The sequence below is a fragment of the Microtus pennsylvanicus genome, chromosome 15 (genome assembly GCF_037038515.1).
Source record: "Microtus pennsylvanicus isolate mMicPen1 chromosome 15, mMicPen1.hap1, whole genome shotgun sequence".
Lineage (NCBI taxonomy): Eukaryota > Metazoa > Chordata > Mammalia > Rodentia > Cricetidae > Microtus > Microtus pennsylvanicus.
In genome coordinates this window covers 51,278,312-51,298,474 of record NC_134593.1, presented here as the reverse complement: position 1 = coordinate 51,298,474, position 20,163 = coordinate 51,278,312, and the positions used below count along the sequence as shown (strand labels likewise).

Here is a 20,163-nt window from a genome sequence, read left to right as displayed (position 1 = left end):
AGTGGAGCCAGGATCTAACCCTAAGGCATGATCTGACTTTGTGGAGCCCATTTTCTATGGAAAGATACCTTTCTTAGCCCACAAAGTGGAGGAGGGGGTTCTTGGTCCTGCCTCAAGGAGGTGATAGGACATGTTAAGTTGACTTCTTAGGGGAAACTTTACCTTCTCTGAGGAATGGACGGAAGGTGTGGAGGGACTGGAAGGAGAGGGGGAAGGAAGAACTGGGATTGGTAGATGAAAAAATTAATAAAACCTAAGATCTTGATTAATCAGTGCTTAACAGCGCATTAATTTGATGTTGAAGAGGAGCAGCCCCATCTAATCATTAATATACATCTGTGTAGTTAAAATTGTCACTATCAGTATCCCCTACTCTCCCAGGAAGTTGTGTATGACCACAGCAAATTTTTAGGTAGGTGTAAATCATCTAAAGGTCTTGGTGCTTCGGTAGTTTAATTTTATAATATTTTTTATATTTTGAAATTATAATTAATGGGAAGCGGCCATTAATTTGAGAGACTCCAAGTTTGGTATTAGTACATGGAAAGTTCTGGAAGAAGGAAAGAGAAAGGGAAAATGAAGATTTCAAGATGCTGGAGATTTCCAGAACATTAGGCATCTGGATGAGGCAATATGGAGACAATTAGAGTTGAAGAGACTATGAATACTCCACAGGCAGAGCTGGAAAACCAGGGTAATGAAAGCTATTGGAACCTCAATGAAGAAGTACACATCTCAGAATTTGTATGCAGAGCTTTGAAGTTTGGTGTTTGTCCCTGTGTGAGCTACCGGAGAGATGAGAACAAGTATCAAATGTAAGGAAACAATGATAAATAACCTAACAATTTTATCCCAGGCTAGCTGGTGAGCAAACAAGCTTTTAGAGGAGCATAAGTGAATGCATGCTTGCAGGAACATATGTGACACATGAGCAGATGAATTTTTGCTCCATACTCTTGTATACCGGAGCTGTGCATTTAGGTTTTGTCTTGAGATAAAAATTACAACATTTATCCCTTTTCCTTCCTCCCTTCAAATTTTCCATGAGTTCATTCTCCTCATTCTCCCTCAAATTCATGACCTTTTTATTAGTAATTTTTATATGCATATATTATGCATATATTCCTAAATATAACCTGTTCAGTTCATATAGTGTTATTGCATGCATGTTTTTTAGCATAGACAATTTAGTACAGGACCACCAACTGATGTTATTTTTACACCAGTTTCACAGGATGACCTCTTCTGCTCCTAGCTTTCCTCAGTTACCTGAAAATGCTTGTGTATGGTTGAGACATCATGAGTTTTTACCTGTCCAGCTTGGTATGCCTATTGGCATAGTAAAATCATAGTAAAGAGATTGCCTGGCTTATCAGAAGAAAAAAAATATGGACCTAGGACTTTGCAATACTGAAAGACTATGCAATTTTTAAATACTGAAAGACTATGCAATTTTTAAAGTTGGACTGAATATATTTTACGTTATGAGTTGGTCATGAGCCTAAGGGGTGCTGAGACACATCATAATTTGGATATTAAGTGTCCTCATAGATTCATATACTGTATCAGTTGTTACTCAGATGGTAGCACTATCTTGAGAGGGTGTGGAATCCTTGGAAGGTTTTTCTTGACTGGAGGAATTTTGGTCTCTGTGAGGAGGCTTTGGGAGATGTAGCCTTGGTCCACTTTTGACCTAGTTTCTCTGCTTCTTGAATGCTAATCTGATGTAACTAGTAGTCTGATGTTTCCTCTGCCAGTGACAGGAGCTGTCCTGCCACCATTTCCTCACCGCCATTCTAAACTGTATGCAGACATATTGTTAACCCAAACAAATCCTTACTTAAATCGCCCCATTGTCAAGTATTTGGATGCATCAATGAGAATGTACTTAATCAGCACCCTTTATATTCTACAAATACTCTGGAAGACATTCTACAAAATAGATCAGATTCTAAATCAACTGTATAATTATTACTATGGTTCTGAATTTAGCTGCTTGTGCCCTTGGTAAAACTTAATCAAAAGATTAAACAAATCCACAGTATCTTTCTTTACATAAACAGTCTTAGCTGAATCTACTTATTCATATTTATGGGCTTTTATCTATCTACTCATTATTTAATCAAAGTTTAATCTTCTCTCCCTTAAGCTATCTCTTATTTTCCTTTTCTTTCCAATGATCAGATAATCGTGCTTTATATTTTATCACTAAGACAAATAAGTTTTCCAACTTTCTCCTCAAAGAACAGTTAAGTGCCTTCTCAAATCACAGTACAGAGTATTTCATTTTCTGCCTGAAGATCAGATTGATTAATTTGTTGGTTGATTGGTTTTGCATTGTGGAATGAAACACATGAATTCAAAAGTGTTACTAACAACTGCCTTACCATTTAGCCATACCGGCCTATGAGGCTCAGTTTTTGAAGGTCAGTTTTATTTAAACCTCACAGTTTCCTTCATAATTAATAGGAAGAAGACACAAAAAATAACTAACAGATCTTGGGGAAAAAAGAAATACCTCAGTGATCAAGAAAATTTTCTACTTTGGAGAGAGCCTGGATTCAGTTCCCGGTACTCACTGAACAATTGGCCGACATTTTTAACTCCAGTTCCACGGCGTCCAAGGACATCTTTGGTGTTTGTGGGCATCAGGCACTCAAACTGTACACATGCATGCATGTAATCAAACATTTGTAAAGCAAAAACAAATGAAGCATATTTTTTCCTTGTCTGTTGGTCATACCATGGATATATCTTGTATCTGGTTTCTGAAAATATGAGCCTGAGTTAGTTATTTGAAAAACATAATTTTTAGGGTAAAGACTTTTCTGACACCTATTAAGAGAGAATGTGAGAAAAGATAATGAAAGGGAAATGGCATATTCTGATAAAGCCTGCCTTAGCAAATACTATATCTTGAGAAGAATTTTGCTATGAGAATAAACTATTCTACTCCATTATACACATTTGAGTAAAGGGTCCATATTCAAAGTCACGCATCGAGGCTCCCACCAAAATTTAGGAAGAAGCATTGTATTATACTATAAATGATTGCAGGGACAGAGCAGGGAAAATGTAGAGCTCATTATAATTTATTGTAGTTAAAATTTTCATAAGTAGGCATTGTCCACTCCCTTTCACCTGCAATGTTCTCACCAGATCAAAAAATAGGATAATGAGTCTAGAAATAGAAAATGGAATCAGGGTGGGCAATATCCAGGCACAATGTTTCAAGTATTCTATGGTTCAAACACCTGAAGGAACTTAGCCACACATGTTCCACAATTAATGCCAAGTTTGCACTGAACACTGTTGTTCCTTTCATTTGTGACTTTGTTTGGATGACTCTGATCTTAGATAACACTTCCCTTTGACTAGTCATGTAAGGTAGGATGAGTCATAATCTGATCTGCAAAGGTCTTGGTCTCTGCTCTCAGGTTACTCCATTCTTTGTATATACATATTTACTCTGTTTTTTCTCTTTTTCAGTTAAATATGTCCTTAGATGTACAGTAGCTGTCTCTGGTACATGTGAATATCAAACATATTTCTTGCTTTCCTAATTAAAAGCAGTAGCCCTGTGTTCCCTATGTATTGATTCACAAAAACCAAACTGGTACTAAATCACATTTATATTTAAATTAATAGGGCCTCTTTTGTGTCCCTGTCATAAGGCTCACCTCTTCGAGAAGCTGAAACTCTGGAAATAAAGATTCTAAAATTTGCCAAAACTCATGACAAATTTCTAATGTGAATACCTACAGGTTATGTAAGCAACAGACTTGCAGGAAAAAATAAATTTATTATTCAAGTTATGTGGTTTGTCATATGTTTTTATAGCAACCAAACTAATATATTGCATTATTTCTTCTCTCATGTATCATTTTCCTGGCCCCTATCTTTTATGCATTGGGGCAAACTGCAACAAAACTGCTAATGTGTGAAGATGCATATATCATAAGAATTAGTGAGTACTTTTATCATAGGCAGCCTCCTTCTTCTCCTTTTTATGCTTTTTGAAATTAATTTATTTATTTAAGGATTTCTGTCTCCTCCCCGCCACTGCCTCCCATTTTCCTCCCACTCCCCAGATCAAGTCCCCCTCCCTCATCAGCTCGAAGAGCAATCAGTGTTCCCTGATCTGTGGGAAGCCCAAGGACCGCCCACCTCTATCCAAGTCTAGTAAGGTGAGCATCCAAATTGCCTAGGCTCCCCCAAAGCCAGTACGTGCAGTAGTAGGATCTTGAATTTTGCATACAAATGGATGGAAATAGAAAACACTATCCTGAGTGAGGTAAGCCAGACCCAAAAAGAGGAACATGGGATGTACTCACTCATATTTGGTTTCTAGCCATAAATAAAGGACATTGAGCTTATAATTCACGTTCCTAGAGAAGCTAAATAAGAAGGTGAATCCAAAGACAAACATATAGTCATCCTCCTGAATATTAATCTTCAGCAGGCGATGAAATGAGACAGAGACAGAGACCCACACTGGAAAACCGGACAGAAATCTCAAGGTCCAAATCAGGAGCAGAAGGAGAGGGAGCACGAGCAAGGAACTCAGGACCGCGAGGGGTGCACCCACACACTGAGACAATGGGGATGTTCTATCGGGAACTCACCAAGGCCAGCTGGCCTGTGTCCTTTTTATGCTTCTAATCCCAGTTTTCTTCTTTGCAACTCTTTTGCTTGTCTTTTCTCAGGATGACATGGTGTGGGATCACATGTCTCTAATGTTACCATTCTGAAAATTCCTTTGTCAGTTGACATGCAAACCAACACCATGTCATTCGGAGCGAAGACCAACAGTTTACAGTAAAGTTAGCATGATGGTGCACTTAGCAGTGCAACATCCCATGGTCTCGCTACTGACTGCATAATCTAGTGGATGATTGCTTGAGATTGGGCGTCACATTTTCTAAGTGCCAGATAATTCCAGCTGAACACTTAGCCTATTTGAATCTTCCATAACCTTAATGATTTTCTGTTCCTATTGTTTCAACGCTGACTGAAGTGGGTTGTCAAAAGTCTTCAATAAATATTCTTTACTCACCAACTTTTTTATTAATTCATGCTTAGAATATCTACATGTAGGGTTTATACTATGTTCTATAATTCTACTGCACTAAAGTTCTTATACTTGATTTTTATTTGCTGTCATTTTCAAGTTATCCCATATTTTTTGTATAACTTACTGTGTCTTTTGTTGACAAAAGAGCTCTTAATTTTTTCTTTTCAACAACTTATAATTGTTGGCCAATAATCCCATTAACTTGTAACTGCAAACTTCTGTTACTTAGTGAAATAGTGCTAGTTATTGATAAGCAATTAATCTCTGAATTTCAGTGGTCTAACACAATATAAATTTTAGTTTTTCTCATGTACAGTCCAGTCAGGAATGTGGAACACTCCAGTTAGTCAAAGGGGCCTACTCTGGCAGGGACTCTGACAGCTTCGCCATGCTTGGCACACAGTTAGGTTGCCTCTGCCAGTTTTCTTTCTGAAATGCAAATTTAATAATATCACTTTTTTGTTAACCGTGCTGTGAATTCCCTTTACATTAAGCATAAAATCCAAGCTCCCTAGTATTTAGCAGAAGAAATTCATTGTTATGAACTACTATCTCTCTCCCTCTGTTTTATATAAAATGTGAACCCAAGCATTACAGAGGACTTCAGTACACCTGTGATTTAACTTCTTTCCATTGTCATATAATCTTTTTCTTTTGGCATTGTCTTCTTTTCAATGCCTGGTAGCCACTACAATATCCAACTGGAAGAATCCCACTCAGTGTCACTGTGATCTTCAGGGGTAGCCTTTTAGATTGTCCTAATCACAAATTAAGTTTAGTCGCCATTCAAGAACTCATTTCAGATAAGTCAAATTCAAAGTCCTGAAAAGACTGCATCTTTTGGAGATCCATGTCTATGAATTGTCTATCACTGATAATATAAAGATCCCTGAGTTTCTTTCTACCTTTTCGTCACCAGCCAATAAATTTTGTAGGAGTGGGATACTTACTTCTTTAGTATTATAAAAATTCATTGGACAATGACTGAACTGAACTAAACCCAGCAATATATAAAAACAATATACATTGTGTCATACAATGTTGAAATTTTCAGGGAGCTGACTATGTTCTTGAGTTTGCAATTTTCACTGAATAGCTACAATGAATAATCAAATATACATATTATAAATATATATTTATATATAAAAATCATTAAAAATTTTGTCTGCATATTTTGTTCTTTCTTTTCCCTAAAGAGAAATTAAAATTCAAAATGTGCCTTATAATTTTCTGTATTTATGCCTTCAGAAGCACAAACAAGACACAATTAACTCTCACTATTTTGTTTTCTTCATTTATGGGATACTATTTACATAGGAATTTAACTTTTTGAGTATAACTCTTCATTATTTAGATATATAATCACCCATGCATTGCTATAATGTGGTTCTTTTAAGGTTATGCACCCTTCCCAATGAAACCCTTGTAAATCATGAATTAAATAAGAATCCTTTAATGAAAATATTTCCTTTGTATTTACCTTAAAATATAGTATGAATCATATAAAAGGAAATTGGTTGTCTATTAATTCAATAAATTAGAAACTCATTGTGTTTAAGTATTATTCAGTAAAATTGTTATCACATGTTACAAGTATCTATAAATCATAATAGAAACACAATTGGTAATATTTAATGCTATTCTATACCATTTCAAAACCATTTCAACACCTATTAGATTATTCATTTCAATAAAATCACTGAAATATTTTGTCCACATTCTGAAAAACTGCTATTTAAGAAATCTAAATGATTTTTCTGAAATTATAAAAAAAGTAAAGAAGTCAGACTCACAACTTCTATTTCTAGGACTTCAGTATTTAAAGAAAAACCAAAGACAAAAAGAAGTACTTCAAACGCTGACACCAGGAAGAGCCTAGTGCTCTCATTCCCTGAGGCTTCGAAGATGAGGAAGAAGACTTGCCAATTCTAACAGTCTCATTTATTCAAAGAGATAGACTAGAAAGCTCAGAAGCCTTTGGGGACTCACTCCAAAGGCACTGAATTTGGCACCGAAAGCATCCCTAAAGCACAGATTGGAGTGGAAGCAAGGAAAGGCAAACATTTGTAGTAACTGATTTTCCTTCTTTCTATGATTTTATTAAGGGTTTGCAGTAGTGTTAAGGACCAGAACAATCTAAAGCAAAAAGGCCTTTGGGGTAATGGTTATCATGAGTTAAAGTTTGGCCTATGGACACAAAAAGCATCTTCCTGTGTTGTAAAAAATAATAAAATCAATTCAGATGAGGCATTCGGGGATACTAAATCTAAGGTTTGTATCTCTGCCAAAAGTTGCAATAGAAACAGCCATGTTTCCTCCCAGCTCTGCTGTGTGTGTTCTTGTTGCCAAATTCACCAGTGTAATGTCCATTAAAATAACATCTTTGGGAAAATAGCATGGTGCCAACATTGCCTGCTAGAATGAGAAAAACAGAAAATGATACTTAGGACTATCTCTAATAGAGTAACTGTGGGTGTCCAAACTTTGAAAAAGTCCTCATAAGATATGAATAAAAGGAGGGAATCATCTCAGAACAAATTAAGTTTTACCATCAGATTTAATCACAATTCATAGGCAAAGAATGAAATGTGTTATGATCCCATTGATATCTGGCTCAGTAATATTTGTTTTGCAAAGCAATAACATAGAAATGACTGAAAATGAGTATATGATTAGGAATATTGCTTATGACTTGGTAGACCTCTTTGATTTTGCAATATTCACATATTGATAACTCCAAAGCTTTGAGACAATTCTGTCCTCAAATGAAATATTTGAGTGACTGGGTCATTGCTTAACGAGTGTCCATTTAGTCTGAACCTGTCTTTCACTTTCACAGAGGCGTCATCTTTTCTGATTTCCGTTTCTAAATTCTTTCTAAATTTCTATGCTTCAGAATAACATGCCTTGCTGTGACAGCTCTGATTTATTTCCTATCACTTATCTTTGTTCTGCTTCATGAAAGTATATTAAGGTAGGATTTTGACACATTTAATACCATTATCTCATTTCTCACACATATTCTAATAGTATCTATTTTTCTGTTATAAGTTGCCCTCTCATGATCTAGCCTTGACAGTCCCACAGATCTACTCTTAATTCTGACTTTCTCCAAATTGGCCACCCTTGATTAGCCTTTATCTGACTCCATTTGCTACAGGATGAGAATGGATGGATTCTCATCCATGTAATATTAAGGGCAGTGATGGTTATCTCTGCTTCAACTTCATTAAGACACAGAATTATCCAGTTATATAATTGTCATTGGTCCACACTCCTGTAAGTAGACACAGTAATTTCCCAAGCTGGTTTGGGTAGAATTGTTTCTTTGGTCTTTCCTGGATGTCTTATTTGAGATATATGAAACGTTTCTTCATATCTCCCTAAGAAAATTCACACAGTGCTTCTACAAATGTACTATTAATTCTTTGGATTATATATGTATCCTATTGGTTTTGTTTCTGTGGGGAACACTAGTTGCAGAATTTTAAAAATGATTTATTCATACTCATAAAATGACAGTGCTATAATCAAATAAAGAGCCGGAAAAACCACAACTGTCTCACTGGTTTATTAACATGAAGATTTAATTTGGGCATTTCATCTAGATGTAGCTTAATTTATTCTTATGATAATGTCATATTATTGAACTTTATGTTTTTCAATTATAAAATTATTGTAATTTTCTCCTTAAACAATATATAATAAATGTTAGTTATTGTTGATGATTTTATCACAGTTATTAAGAGAACTTCAAAACTTTTGAAGCATATGAACTATAATTTTAATTTTAAAATAATGTGTATGTTCATATTTATAACCTCAGTATGTCACATTAATAGATTAGAAGTTATGAGAATTTTTATTTCATTGCAACTTCTTTGATAGTATCTATTCAGCCATGTTTAGACATATGTAACATAGTACACATGTATATATTACATATTGTCACATGATAAAATTTTCTTATGTGTTTATGACTTTTTTATTCAAGGTTCCCTAAATGAACAGAACCAAGAGGGTCAAAACATATGAAATTAATAAATCAGCTTTGAAATAGTAACAACAACTAAATTACACCTGAGAAGATGAAAAGATGGTAGTTCCTTGGTACATGGGGAGTAATCACACAAAGCTGTCTCTCAGACCAGTGAGGTGAGGGGCGTGGCATCCAGTAGCCACTCAGTCCACTTGGTGTGGTAGTTAGTGGTTCCAATCCAGCTCCTGAACTCTGGTTACCAGAGAAAGAATCAGCAGCAGCAATAGGGAAAGCCAAATGGACAGCAAGGAGAAACGTCAGAAGAGCTTCATCCTAAATGTCTTCCTACTCAGTAATCAAGCAAAGCAGTCAGGACAGTTCTTCAGGTGAGGCTCTGCACTCAAGTGATTTCAATAGGTGGCATGTTGACAATAAAACCAACTATAATGATGACAATGTACACTAAAAATAATATGGAATAAAATATGAAGTCTTTATTCTCTACATTTTGATATTATATCAAATATAATTTATATCTATTTTTTTTTCTCTCTGTGTGTTCGTTCATGCCTGTGTGGAGGTTAGAGTACAATCTCTGGGGAGAGAAAGTTCTTCCTTTATCTACCTTGTGGGTTAATGCAACGGAAGTGGGGGCGTTACTCTCAGCTACAAGTGCCTTTATCTGTAGCCATTTTGCTGGTCTATTATATGTAACTTAAGCTCTCAGAGTTGGAGTTCCATATTCTGTGAACCTAAAGAATTACAATAGACTCTCTTTTTAATAATACATAATTAATTATTCTGATTTTCTCTGCATTATATTTTCTTGATATTTGTCACACTAACGTGTGATGCATTGGTTTCTACTATCACTTTTAAATATCCGTTTATTCGAGTTCTGATAACGTTTTTCAAGTAGAAGTGCTCTTCATTTTTTGTTTGTTTTCCAACTTGCAAGTTGGTTTTTGTTTCTAATATTTGTTATGATTGTTGGCCTGATATAGTAACTAAATTACTTCATAGCCATTTTTAATCAATATTCAGTAAGTAGTTTTTAGTCTTCGTATTAAGATTGGACCCACTAAAGAAACTAAAACTAAAAGTGAATTGGAAAACAGACAAAGGTAAAACAATCCTTAACCACATGGGTAAATACAGATACCTAGACTGAGAACTAGGAACAGTAATTCGCACAAATATCATTTCTGTAGAATTATTTCTTAGTCATTTGTGTAACTTAATTACTAGAGATTCAGATATACCAATGCAGTATTGCCATCCTGGGCTATCATGATTAATACCTATAATTAATACCTATAAAAGTAATATTTATTACTTTTTTTTTTGTTAAGCCAAAACCAAGTGACAAATTGCTGTGTTGCATCATGGATCATGTTTACAGTGACTCAGAGACCATTGCTGAGAAAATTAGAACACCAGTCAGAAAATAGTGGCATGGAGTAAGGTCAGCAGAATGTGATCTACTTTACACTTAGAGAATGGTTCTACAATAGTTTAGACTTCCACAGGATTCAATCCAGAGAGACATTCCTAAGAAATAGAGAACACAGTCTCATCCCTCTACATTTCTTCATGTAAATATGTGAATATGTGTAACAAGTTTAAAAATGTGTTCTTAATAAAATATTCAGTATATCATGTGTTTTTAATTTTTCAAGTTTTGTTTACCAGTAATTAAATTGGTCTTTTAAAATAAAAGGTTGGCAAACTATTTTATTTTTAGTTAAGAACATAATTAGAATTTAGAAAAATATTAGAGTAATGACATTTATTATAGGTTATGATTGTTTAAGTAAGATGTATTAATTTAAAAGTCATTTATTGGTTATGTTTAAAAGATTAGATTGTTAATAAATATATAGCTGAGTTTATCAAAATCATCCTGCAAATGATTGGAATCATTGCAAATGATGGGAAGGAATAAAAATAATTCATGTAAATTATAAAACAACTAAATTACTCTCTTTTTTGTTTAGTCAAAAAGAACTATTTCCAGTTCTCTTTGCACTTCAATTAAAATATATTTATTTTTACCTATTAAATCTTCACTAATAGGTTTAAAATTCTAGGCTTCTAGAATCTGAAGTACATGGAAAATAATATGAAAAATCTACAATATGAAGCTTGTTAACTTAATTTATTGTAGTGGAAAATTCCAAACTATATATTTTATTCTTACTAAAATACTCACACAGATTTTGTGGGTTAGCTGTTAGAAGTTTCTTATACTTTCAAGCAGAACATTTTTAACACAAGGCATTTATTTTAAAATAGGCATTTTATTCCTTGTAGCTACAGTTCTATAAATTACTCGAAATAATTAGGTTTGCAAAGTAAAATTACTTAACAGAAAAAGATGAAAGATGGTATATTGATATAAATATAAAAATTAATACTAAAACGTGTTTCATGGGTATATATATTTTTGCTTACTAATTTTCCCTGAGAATCAGATTGGCATGTTTAAATCTGCAACTTTGGAAGCTCAAATTTCATTCCTTTAGAGATACAGTAATAACTTTGTAATTAGTAAAATCAGTGTCATGCTTCATAATAAGCTCACTGAACATATATATTACAGTAAGAAAAAGTAATAAAAAATCACTTGATAGTAACATACCTGTCCCATTAAAATCTTGATTAACTTTACAACAATAATACAGTATCATTTTACTTTTATAAATTAGCAGGCAAACTGGAAATATATCAAACAATGCACTTGTATCTTTAAAAAGGGGGAAGTCTGCTTAATTAAAATAATATAATGCCAGCAACATTAATTTCTTATTATGGGGATTTAACAACTCACTTTGGAAATGTGAGACCAAAATTATGTTTCAGCAGTTCCATGTTCAATGTTTCAAAGAATGCCATACGGCCCCTGGGCACCGCGAGGCATACAGTGATACCAGAAACAATTGATGTGTGTAATGACAATTGTGAGCATCCATTCCAGATGAGCTGACCCTCCCTGATTCCACCCTGCTGATCCTGTTTGGTCAGCAGGTAACTTTCACCATCTGTTTCTCTGATATCAGCTGAATCTGCTCTCTTAATGTACACCTAAATGGTGAAGTGTGACATTGAATGCAAGACCTAATAGTCTCAATTGTTCTGTTTTATTTGGGAAGAATAATTTTAGCTTGGAAGGTATTTTTCCTCAGTAGCACGAAATTAGTTCTCATCCTGGGCATAGTCACACTAAGGCATGAACATTTTTAAAAGGGACCACACATACATATAATTACAGAGAATGCTGCAATTTGTTCTTTGTATTATTGCAACCTTATGGCGATATAATAACCATTCTTTTAAACTACGTACATTGCATGATTATTACACTGTCCATGGAGAGTGTAGAGCTTATAGAATATATCTGTGTGCTGATGTTTTAGTTAACTGACATATTGCTTGTACTGTTGTTTGTCTTTCTTCTCTGAGGTCAAAATTTTCACTAAATGTTTAATTAATTGAAAGAACTTTATCAATTAGAAGACAAAACAGCAACTAATTCAAAGAAATTTCATAAGTTTGCAATTTGGGGATATTTTAGTTTTTGATAGACAGCATAAAAATATTATTTTACCCAAATCTATTTTTAAATATCTTACTCTGACTTTGTTGAAACTGTTTTTGTTGCTCTTCATGATCTTCTTCTATATAAGACAGTGAGGAAGTGGTTCTAATATAATTCCAGCATTCTTCCATCACGGTGAATATAGCTGAAGTTCAGGGTTGAATTATTATTTCACAGCAAGAATCTGCTCTGTTAAGTCTCAATCGTGTACAAAATATCCCATTTCCCCAGTGATATTCCACCAGTTAAAGCGACACATTGAGGGACCCCTCTGACATTACAGGTGTAAGATTTCCCTTTAAAGATACTCCTCTGCTTTGTTTCTCTGGGTTCTCTAGTGCAAGGACTCTTGTAAGATTTACTTCCGTGATGCCTTTTCAAAGCAGATCAAATGTTTTAAATAATTAAAGTCTTTTGGGGAAAAAAACACGAATGTATCATTAGCAAATATTGTCACAAAAGAAATCATCAATTATTGTTATTAAACATTAATTATATCCCCCAAATTTTAATTTCCTGGGTAAAAATGGCATAATTGGTGGCAAAGCCCAGGTTTGCTTGATTAAAGCATGTAGAACTTAATCATACCAAAATTATTGTAATTTCTTAAAGAAAAAATATTGATTTATCCTCCATGTCTGTGGATGGAAGGGTGTTGACTGCCACATCATTTTCTTAAACCAAACACTGATTAATTGAAGACATTAAATTTCCTTGCATAAGCATGTGCATGGAACATGTATACACACGCTTTAACTTAACAATTTCAGAGATACTTATTTCAAATCTGTCCTCATTTCCTCTAAGGCTTCCCATTTCTTTTTTTTTTCTAATACTATTTTATTTTATTCTTAAAGCAATCTTATTTTACATACTCATCCAAGTTCCCTCTCCCTCCCAATCTCCTACTCCCCTCATCTCCCCCTCCCCCCATGCCCATCCATCCTCAGAAAAGGTGAGGCCTCCCATGTGGAGTCAACAAAGATTGTTACATAACTTGAGGCAGGACAAAGGCCCTTCCCCCTGTATCTAGGCAGGGCAAGTTGTCCCTCCAGAGGAAATGGGCTCCTAAAACCCAGTTCACGCACCATGGATAAATCCTGGTGTTACTACTAGTGGCACCACAAACTACTCAAGCCACACACCTGTCACCCACATTCAGAGGGCATAGTTTTGTCATATGCAGGTTCCCTCGCAGTCAGTGGGCTCCCACTAGCTCTGCTCAGCTGTTTCTGTGGGTTTCCCCATCATGTTCTTGATCTCTGCTCATGTTATTGCTCCTCCTTCTCTACTTCTGGCCTCCAGGAGCTCAGTCCAGTGCTTAGCTGTGGATCTCTGCATCTGCTTCCATTGTTTACTGGGTATAGGTTCTATGATGAGAATTAAGGTAGTCATCAATCTGATTACAGGGAAAGGGCAGTTAAGACACCATCTCTACTGTCGCTTAGTTTGTTAGCTGGGATCATCCTTGTGGATTTGCTCAGGAAATTTTGTCTATTTCTTCTTCCCAGGGAGTCCATGCATGTTTCTAATAGGGTTCTCTGTGCTTGCTGGCTTCTCCGGGGTTGTGGTCTGTAGACTGGTTAACCTTTGTTTTAGGTCTAACATCCACTTATAAGTGAGTACATAGCATGTTTTTCTTTCTGGGTTTGGGTTACCTCACTCAGGATCGTTTTTTCTAATTCCAAAATGTAATTGTTTTTTGTAACAGTGTAAACGAATACAGACAGATTGTAAATATATATATATATATATATATATATATATATATATATATACATACAGCTTTAATGGAGAAGTAGACTTACAGAACCATCGTTCCTGCGGAGAACAGGAAAGCAGAAGCAAGCACTGCAAGCACACTTGCCAGATTTATAGGTAAACATAAGCCCGAGGCGAACTCGCCCCCTAAGGGGCGGGACTTATCCCTACAGTTTTTTTACTGCTGTTTTTAGTTCTCTATTGTTTACCATATTTTCTTTATCTGTTCTTTGGTTGAGGAGAATCTAGATTGTTTCCAGGTTCTGGATGTTACAATTCATGCTGCTACGAGTTGAGCAAATGTCCTTATGGTATGTGTGTACATCCTTTGGGTATATCCCCAAGAATGGTATTACTGAGTCTTCAGCAATTGAGGAGTGTTTCTCTTACCCCAAATTCTCTCCAGCATAAGCTTTCATTAGTGGCTTTGATCTTGGCAATTCTGACAGATATAAAATCCTATCACAGAATTGTTTTGATTTGCATTTCCCTCATGACTGAAGATGTTGAGAATCCCTGAAGTACCTTTTAGCCATTTGAGATTCCTCTGTTGAGAATTCTCTGTTTAGATCTTTACACCATTTTTAATTGGATTATTTGATATTTTGCTATCTAGTTTCTTGAATTCTTTGTCTATTTTGGGGCTCAACCTTCTGTCTGGTATGGGGTTGGTGAAGATCTTTTCCCAATCTGTAGACTGCGATTTTGTCTCATTGACTGTCCCCTTTGCCTTACAGAAGCTTTTAAGTTTTAAGAGGCCCATTTGTTAATTGTCCATCTTAGCGTCTGTGTATTTTCAAATCCCATGATCTGTTCAGTTACACATGTACTTATCTCTAAATTCTTTATGCAATTTAGGACTTATCTTTACTAGTCCTTGTATAGTCCTATAATAGTATAAGATATATTTATGAATTTTCAATGAATACACATCAAATGTCAGTATTTTTGCAAGCATTTATGAACCATTGTGGTATAACAAATAAATGGTTTGCTCTTGTTCTTGAATGAACTTTTTATTGACTCAGGCCCTTTTTTCCTTTAAAATTCCTGTGAGCTTTGTGTAAATTAAAGGTATTAGCACGGTGTTAAGAGCTCTAAACATTTTTTGCCAGTTGTCATTGGTGTTTACTTCTTTCACATTTATGACAACTTATGAAAGCAGACCTGTGAAAATTATTCAAAATTAAATCGTTATCTGAGGCAATTATTCTCCATGGTCTTTCTGAGAAAAAAATATCTCAATTACTTTACTATTCTAAAAGTTAGTGTTAATTTACTTTATTTGAAGGACATAAAATAAAAGGCTCAGAAAAACTACCTTTTATCTATAATGTGATGACATAAATAATATTAAATACCCTCAATAACACAGTTCCTGATATTCAGATATTTTAAGCCTGTTATGGGCTGTTTCCTGATTCTTCCTGGATATCTCAGGCAAATAATTGTGTCTGTTAACATGGGTATGTATCCAGAATCTTTTATAGAATAAGCTAATACATAATTAAAATAAAGGGAAATTGTAACTTAAAATTTAAATTTTAGAAAGAGTAGTTATATTTGTGTTGACAAATATAAGTCATTCACAATATACACCAGGGAGAAATGAAAACCTGTCTTTTCCTACTTCTTAACTATGGAGACTCAGAAAAATGTAAAAGGTATATATATATCTTCTTATTCTTTATGACGAGCCAATGTTTTAATAGCTTATTGATGCTTTAAAATGACTAAAATAAATGATTTATTAATGGATTCCTATGTTACTGAAGTTGGAGTGCTTATGAACTAGTCAATATATACAGCCCTCAGGTGCCAAGTCCTCATCTCAGTAAGGATTAGTGTGGGTCAGACTGCAAGGTAAGATTTCATGAGAACTTTCATACATTAGCAGCTCTACTTACTCACTTAAAAATAGTGACATTCATAAACTTGACTCTGGAACTTCTTTTGATTTTGCGATAAATTGTGGGTGTGGGGAATTCAGAAGAATGCTTAGTATTTGGTCACTGTTTCAGGTCATTTCTGACTGTATTTTATGTTAAAGCTTGAAGGGAAGCATTTTTACAACATAACCTGGTATCTAGCCATCTCCTAAGCAGCGAGGGTGCTAAGGAGTAGTGAAATGACTTTCAGAGGGATTCAAACACTGTTAGAGTGAGCCGTCTCACCAATTAGTGGAGTGTCAATACAGGACTAAGGGAAGGAGTGGCAGTTCAGTGCAAGAACTTCTTCCTTAATACTTGACACCTGGTAAGATGTGAAGAAAGTCATGAAGCAAGGGTGGTGTCAAACTATGTCCTTTGGAACTGGCGTTTGGGGAAATTATCCCATCTCTTAGGCCAGGTTTAAAGTATTTTGCTTGATGATGGCTGTCTTTTTTTCTGAATATTCTCCTGTTTGGATACTACAAATCTTTTAACTGTGTTTTCAGTGTTTTAGTGAAGAATATGAACAATGTGACAAAATCTTATTTAGAGTAAATGAAATTAAATATATCCCTGGCCTATGGAACTAATTTATAAATGACAGATAATATGCTTAATGAATTCATAAATTGTTTTTATATTATCATCATTGTAGCTATCATTTTACTATATTTAAATAATTCAAAGCTGTACACTAATGCAATTAGACGTATTTTGAAAATAAGAACTGCAAGGAATAAGACAAATGAGAGGTTTTAACAATAATAAGGAATGCCAATTTGATTTGATTTGTCATCAAACTAGCACATCTTAATGTAGCTAAAAATAATTTTAATGTTTTCCTGTTGAATGTTTAAATCACATATTTTTTTCTGATAATTGCTATTTACCAGAAATCATAAATGTGAGAAATGTTTCACCTGGGGATAACATCAGAAACCTAAAAGGGATAGCATCCAAGTGAGTAAGACATCACAACAGCATCCTAACCACTTCACAGCCTGAAGACAACTGTGAGGCAGCCAACACAAGGGCAGAGAGAGGCTGCCAAGGAGCCAGATGCTACTGCTGGAAAGAAAATTTTCTCAGCTCAGCATCTGGATGTCGTAATGCAATCCAGAAAATCAAGGACAAACGGAGCTTTGTAGAGGGGAATGCTGTCCTTACCTAAGCAATGTGCATACCACCAAGGGTGTGTCTGCAATATTGTTCTCATTCATTTACAAAACTAAAATCAGATGACTGTTGTTCTTAAATTATTCCTGCCCTTTTGTGATGTCCCTGAAGATATTTACCACTGTGTGTAGCTATTTGAATGTGATGTCCCTCAGAATATTGGACATTTGAATGTTTGTTTTAGCAGATGTGGCCTTAAAGAAGCAAGTACTTCACCAAGGAAATGATTTGAGGTTTCAAAGCCTCAGGACATTTTCAGTGCATGTATCTGTCTCCTTCTTGGTCTTCACAATATAAGCCTCCACTCTGTTATTGTGGGCTCTTCTGTGTCTGGAAATGTAAGCCTAAAGAGACCCTTACTTCTAATTAGTTGCCTTGGTGATGGTGCTTTATCATAGCAATACAAATGTAACAAGAACGGTGTCGTAATAGAAGATCTCTGCTTGTTCCTTTGAGGGAACTGAGATCAAGAGGTTGTGAGATCACGAGGTTGGCATTGCTTTTTATGCATGTTTGAAAAGAAGTTGACAAGAAGCTTTGCCTCTTGCGCTGCAGGACTATAGAAAGATGTAAGACATAGAGACTCTGTAATCCTAATCCTTTGCCATTAGGTAAGTAGTCTTCATAAATGGAAGGAAAATAAGAAATAAGCCAGAGATTAGATGGATTAGATATGAGTTACTATTTAAACTTTGAAAATTTAAATCTGAAAATTTCATGATCTCTTAAGAGACTTCTATGTAAAATAAACAATACACGGAAAACATATATCTTTGAAAAATGTATTTATACAAATGAAATATTTATATTTTGTTGTATAAAATTTAGTAATTGTAAGCCAGGCAGTGGTGGCACATGCCTTGACCCCAGCACTCGGAAGGCAGAGGCAGGTGGATCTCTGTGAGTTCAAGGCCTGCCTGGTCTACAAGAGCTAGTTACAGGACAGGCTTCAAAGCCACAGAGAAATCCTGTCTCAAAAAAAAAATAATAGTTTTAATATCATGTCCCTAATGAATAGTGCTGAATGCATTTAAAAATTAACTTAAAATGAAGTGGCAAAAGCGTGAGGTGCAGTTCCTCATAATGGTTACTGATGTTATATGTTCTAAAGTTATGAAATTACATATTAAATACTATAATTTTACTGACGGTTTTGAAAAACAGTATATGGTAAGTGGTATTCAAGGCATAAAAATTTTATAGAACCAAGTGAAAAATTAAACATGGTCTATCTTTCTATTTTTGACATAATTACAAATATAGAATATTTGTATTTTCTGTGTACTTCATTAGGGATACAGACAAGAGCTGTTCCATAGTTTCACTTTGTTATTGCTTGGTCAAATTCTCACTGCTTTTAGAATTTCGGTTGAGTAAAAATATTGATTTGTTTGTTTATTAATATCTTCCTAAAAATTGTCTAAGTTTCAGTCTCAGATAATTGAAAGCAATATTAAGGCAATATTATATGATGAAAATGATTATAAGTTCTTATTTATTCTGAATGTCATAGTTAATTTTCTACTTGTGAAAAAGATAAAAGATAAATAGGCTGTAAACATTTATAGTTCTCGTCCTCTCGTGTATTTAGATCTTGGCTAGCTATCTTCAAATTCCAGATTTCTCTGGACTCCTCTGATTTGGTAGACTTGTGCTATTGTATTGAAGTGTATTAGATTAGTTGCTCACTTGCTTGGAAGTCTTTGATGTTAAGGGAAAGAATCAAAAAAAAAAGCAGAATTGAATGCTATTTAGAAATGCTAGAGAAGTCTGCTCCTCTGCTTAGAGAAATTTAGTGTGGAGGTCCAATGCAAGGTCTCAATACTCTCTTTAGCAGGTAGAGAGAAATGTGTACCATTAGCAATAAGATATACTTAGCAATACTGTGAGAAGAGAGAATTGCTATGATTTAAATTATACTGTTCTTCCTTCTCAACTCCTCTGCCCTTTCTCCAAAAGAAGTCAGTAATGTCTTTACTCCAGGAGGCTTGTAAATGTGTTTACATCGTAGATGGAAATGAAGTCAAACTAGAAGATATTATTTCATATGTGAGATGTTCCCCAAATAATTTGTGTTGTGTTAAATCAACAGTTCTACTAGAAAACTCGAGGGTTTTCAAAGTTGCTGAAGTGATCCAAATGAGAATTAGATTAACTGTCTTGCAGAATTTATTAGTTCAGTGTTTTGTTCTTTCTTTCATAGAATTTGCTCCATATTTTCATTTAATAATTCCTTATCTTTCATGTTAACCAGTTCTCCAAGACGCATTGTAAGGACAGGACCTATACTATGTTTTTATCTTTTAGTCCTTTGCTTTATTGTAAACAATATCCTTTCATTACTGAATCAGTATCTCATTGTCCTCAATTATGTGAAGTTGGGATTCAGAGAGAATTCTTATTGAATACTGAAGAGAAACTATGAATAACACCAAATAGATAAAAGAACAGTAGAAATTTAAAAGAAAGGTATTGTTCATAGCTATGATGAAGTCAATGAGAAAAGTGACAGGTGTCCCTGGAACGAGCATCCTCATACTGGTAAGGGTAGCATCACAGACAAGAGTGTCAGCACTACAACAGCCCTGAGAGATGTGTCTGCTAATTTAAATAGTAGAGTGGCAAGTCAAACAGCATCTCTAGT

At 34.7% G+C, this 20,163-nt stretch overlaps 1 pseudogene; it reads left to right on the top strand.

The window, feature by feature from the left end:
- The first annotated feature begins 633 nt into the window (after window positions 1-633).
- The window catches only part of LOC142835634 (peptidyl-prolyl cis-trans isomerase A pseudogene), a 160,192-nt pseudogene continuing 140,662 nt past the window's right edge, over window positions 634-20,163 (top strand).